Raw genomic sequence first — 5,437 nt, forward strand, 5'->3', positions numbered from 1 at the left:
TATTGTTTGTTTTTAAATCCATTCGTGATGAGACACCACAGTATTTAACAGATTTGCTACACCCCTACGTTCAGTCAAGGTCACTTAGATCTGCTAACTCCGGACTATTGCAAGTTCCCAGGACAAGATTAAAAAATAGAGGTGATCGTGCCTTCTCTGTCATCGGCCCTGAGCTATGGAACACTCTCCCGGTTCATATCAGAACTGCCCCAACTTTATCTACCTTTAAGTCCTCCCTCAAGACACACTTATTTTCTTTGGCGTTTAATATACCTTGACTTGCTGTTTCAGGATTTTACTTTTATGTGTTACACCTATTTTACAGCTTGTGTTTGTTTTATCCTCTTTTGTACAGCACTTTGGTCAACCTCGGTTGTTTTTAAATTGTGCTTTATAAATAAACTTTGTATTGTATTGTATATATTTGACTGTACTTCCCGATTATATAGTAACGTTAGGTGAAAAACAGTACGTGACAGAAGAAAAGTACCCGGATGAGTTTCTACTTCCGGTGAGAATATAACATACTTTTTAGCGGTCGTGGAGTAATTAGCTTTATGCACAGCTTCACTACTTCCTGAACTTCAGCCAGCCCTTTGTTTCCTGTCTGTCATTATTGGACAAACTGATTAATTCAGGTGTGTCTGGCCTCAGTAACAATAATCAGGCACACCTGGACTAATCAGTTTGTCCAATAATGACAGACAGGAAACAAAGGGCTGGCTGAAGTTCAGGAAGTAGTGAAGCTGTGCATAAAGCCTATTGGGTGTATGATTTGGGACGCAGCTCTCATTGTTGGAGTGACATCACTGACAGGAAGTTGTTTTGTCAGCTTCCTGTGTCTCGTGTGTCTCAGACGCCGAGGTATGAAAGCATCCCGTCTCGTCCAGGTGAATTAATGATCCGTGACCTTCCCTCAATTATGTCTCATTACCCCGCAGCCCCGAGGGATTCTGGGACACAATGGGAAGACATGAGAATTAAGAGTTGAGAGTGAAAACGAATCCTGATGGGGTTTCTGTGCTGTGCGTCTCACGCCACTCACTGTCACACAAAGAGCGGCTCTGTTCGGCTCCTTTAGTATAGTAAAATCAGAGCAAATCAACATGCAAACAGTGTTTTATGGTGCATTGGCCACAACTATGATTACCATGGTATATAGGTATTGTTAACTAAAACTACATCTATTTAAAAAAATGTTTTTTTTTGTTATTTTTGTTACTTAAAATTAAATATAGGCCCTACGTTTATTTAAATATAATATAATATTTTTTTTAAAACGGGTTATTTGATTTCAGTTAGTAGCAATATTTCGAATTTTTATTTAGTTGAAGATGAAGTCGCTAAAACTGAAATACAATTAATAAACATGCGTTTTAAATAAAATAACATAAAACAAAACTTTAACTAAAATGAAAATGGAAAATATTTTTTTTTCTTCCAGTTTTTAGTTAAGTATAATAACCATAATTTAAAAACTAGCGATCATTATTATTTTTATTTTTTTTGGTTTAAGTACCTGCAATTTCACTCGTGTCAGTTTTTACATCTATTTTTTTTTTTTTTTTTACAATATCAATTTACAAACCAGGTAAGGAACAATAATATGCATATGAAGATATAACCAAATAATTAAATATCCAGTTGTATATCTATCATTTTGTGTGTATTATGTCAATAAGGTTTCTCCAATTTTTCGCAAACCACTGTAAAAAATGCTGGGTTGTTTCAAAATATGGACAAACCCAACCATTTAATAGTTTAATTTATTGGTTGGGTTTGTCCATATTTGACCCAGCATTTTTATTATTTTTCATTTAACGTTTATTTCAAGTAACAAAAATGTATTTTCATGCTTTTAGCTTCAGTTTTAGTTAATAACCATAATTTTAAAACTAGACATGATTCTTTTTTTTTGGTTGAAGTTACTGCAATTTCACTCGTGTCGTTTGACATCTTTCAAGAATACAATATGCATATGAAAATATAACTATGTAAATCTCCATATGTGTCATTTTGTGTATATATTATGTTAATGTTTCTCCAATTTTTTCCCAAGCCACTCTGTTTCAACCCAGGTTTGGGTCAAAATATGGACAAGTTTAATTTAACGGTTGGGTTTTGTTCATATTTGACCCAGCATTTTTTATTATTTTTCAGTTAACGTTTATTTGAAGTAACAAAAATGTATTTTAATGCTTTTAGCTTCAGTTTTAGTTAATAACCATAATCTAAAAACTAGACATGATTCTTTTTTGGTTTACCGGTAAGTTACTGCAATTTCACTCATGCCAGTTTGACATCTTTCAAGTATGAACATGCATATGAAAATATAAAGCCAGATCTGAATGATTAAATCTCCATTTATCTGTCATTTTGTGTATATTATGTTAATGTTTCTCCAAATTTTTCCCAAGCCACTCTGTTTCAACCCATGTTTGGGTCAAAATATGGACATGTTTAATTTAACGGTTGGGTTTCTCCATATTTGACCCAGCATTTTTTTTTTTTTTTTTTGAGTGTGTATTTGAGTCTGAAACCGAGCTTTTTCATCTTCAGAAATGTTGAGATCTTCTGACATGTTGTCAATCACGAACCCCCCCTCCTGCTCACCTGCGCTGCAACAATGACTTCAGGGCCTTTATTACCATCAATTACTGTAACCCAAGACTTCAGGCTCTCTCACACACACACACACACACACACACACACGGGCCCCTCGTCTTGCTGCCATTAAGGGGCTGTGGACAATTATGTCAAATGTTAAATGGTAAAATGCCATCTAGATCCACAGGAAAGCAAACCTGCCATTTGAAGTCATTGTTTTCCCAGCTGAAATTGTTCATGCACACAAAAGCACGAGAGAAAACCTGTCGATATGAGATGAGATTTGTTAAGCCTGCAGGATTATAACAGGAATCTGTTTTTTGGATGGGTTTTAAGACGCTCTGGAGGTTTGATCTAATGGATGATATGAGGTCATAATCTCACAACTATATCTCTTCTGGTTATAGATTTATTACTCTTCGGTATGATCGTTAGACTGGTTTAAAAGGCTGTTTAAGGCATAAAGCCTGATTTCTAAATGGGTTTTTACTCTTTTACTCATTGTTATTATAAGTATTATTATTATCTATATACCATTCAAAAGTTTGGGGTCGGGATTTGTTAATGTTTTTAAAAGAGTCTCTTCTGCTCACCAAAGATGCATTTATTTGAACAAAAAAAAAGTAAAAAAAAAAAGTTACATATTATTCCAATGTAAATCAGCTGTTTTCTATGTGAATATATAGTAAAGTGTAATTTATTCCTGTGATCAAAGCTGAATTTTCAGCATTATTACTCCAGTCTTCAGTGTCACATGATCCTTCAGAATTTAATGCATCCTTGCTGAATAAAAGTATTAATTTCTTTCAAAATAAAGCCTGCTATTTAAAACTTAATAGACATAATAAAATTAATTAAAAGGGGCAAAAACACAAAATTACTGACACAATAATGAAAATGAATGAACAATATAAAATCAAATATAATAGAGATAAAATCCCACAGACCCCATTGAAGGCGAAGATCACAGTAGACGAGATTTGCACCTAGCAACCATCTAGAACTCCTTAGCAACTGCATGGGAACACACTAAAAGCCCCTCAAAACACCTTAGCAACAGCCTGGCAACCACCAGGGGTTGAAAAACACTTCAATTTAGACTGAATTTTTTTTTTTTACTAATGTCAGTTTTTAATAGACATTTACATTTATCTATTTAAGTCCCCCTGTGGCGAAAATCCAGCTTTTAATGTTGTTTATGTGTCTATGTGGTGTTTTTAATATGCTTTAAGACAAACCATGTGTAAATTCACAAGTCGACAGCATTGCTGAGTATTTTCTGCTTAAAACTGCAGTGAACCAAAGACAGTCTCAAAAACACGCGAGTGAGTGGAGGCGGGGCTCTGAGGCAAAGGGTGTAGAGTTACATTCAAGCTATTTTAAGCCATGCATTTTTTTTTAGGTAAAACCGCTTAAATATGTAATTTTGGTGATCAAAGATGAGTTTTAAGGGGTAAAGTTATTGACTACAGGAGGACTTTAAGAAGGCAATACACATGAGAAGCGCTAGATATATAAGAAATGGTGAGAGCATAAGAAGATTGTCTTTCTTTCCAGCAGGATGCATTGAAGTTATCAAGGAACGGTTTTCATGTTTCAATCTTGAATATTGTCAATGTCCCTTTAAGAAAATTAATTTCACTCGGCGGCCATCTTTGAATCGCCTCATCCATTTTGTCACGCATTCATGAAAAATCATCGTGGATTAAAGAGGACACTGGCAACACACCGACAGAGAAGGTTACTTACTTTTGGTATAAAACAAAGTCTCAGCTTTCAAATTCTGTCAGTTTTATTACAAAATTCAAACAATAAATACCGTTTTGGCGCTCTTTAACGTGGCGTGACAGATCGCTTTAGCGGTTCGTGAACCGATCATCTCATCTCCTGTGTACTACAAGTTACAGCAGCAAATATAATAAACATCAATGAAGAACATCAGAAGAAATGTTGACTTACTAGAATCAATCATGTCTCATGTATTCGATCAATCCGTGTTTCAACCGCAGAAAGACGTCAATAAAACAGCTTGTGAGCAATGTCACATAAAGCTAATCAATAGGCCTAACGTTACATAAATATAATAAACATAATATAGAGCATATATTTAGCAAAATACTCTCATTTTTCTAACTAGCATGCTATATCAATGCTAGTTAGTTAGAAAAATTTGAGTATTTAGCTAAATATATGCTCTGTATTACATGTTTATTATATTTTTAATATTTAATTAAGAAATATTATAACATTATTATAAAACCACACTACTATATTTATTTTATAAGAATGAGTTGTTTATTTTAAAGTCCCCATGAAATCAAAAGTGAAGTTTTTTGGCTTATGTTAGCCTTACTCATATAATATAGTGTTTCAAAACAATGACAAAATTCGCATTTAGAATAAAGCATTCAAAAATTACAGTCTCTCACTTCTGCCAATTATGGATCAGTGATTTTGATGACAACATTCTGCCAATTCAAATTAAATCAGTTTCGATGAGTCAAGACAATTTAGTTGAATTGGGTTCAATTAATTTATTGTGGTATGTTTAACTTTATTACATTTGTCATGACTGATTATTTTTTATGTTGGTCCAACTTAATTTTTTAATGAACTTACTAAGGTTTAATTCATTTAAAGACTGGTTATTAAAAAATTATTAATATTTTGAATTTTTTTTGTGTTTTTGTCATGTTTATATATCATTTTTTGTCTATTCGTTTTTATTTTAGTTAGTTATTTTAGTACAAGTTAAAATAAATGGAAATGAGAATATTGCCTTGGCAACTATTGGAAATAAAATATATATTTTTTTAAATTTCAGTTTATT

The sequence above is a fragment of the Rhinichthys klamathensis genome, unplaced genomic scaffold, assembly GCF_029890125.1.
Source record: "Rhinichthys klamathensis goyatoka isolate OS25496 unplaced genomic scaffold, OSU_Roscu_1.1 h1tg000118l_1, whole genome shotgun sequence".
Classification (NCBI taxonomy): domain Eukaryota; kingdom Metazoa; phylum Chordata; class Actinopteri; order Cypriniformes; family Leuciscidae; genus Rhinichthys; species Rhinichthys klamathensis.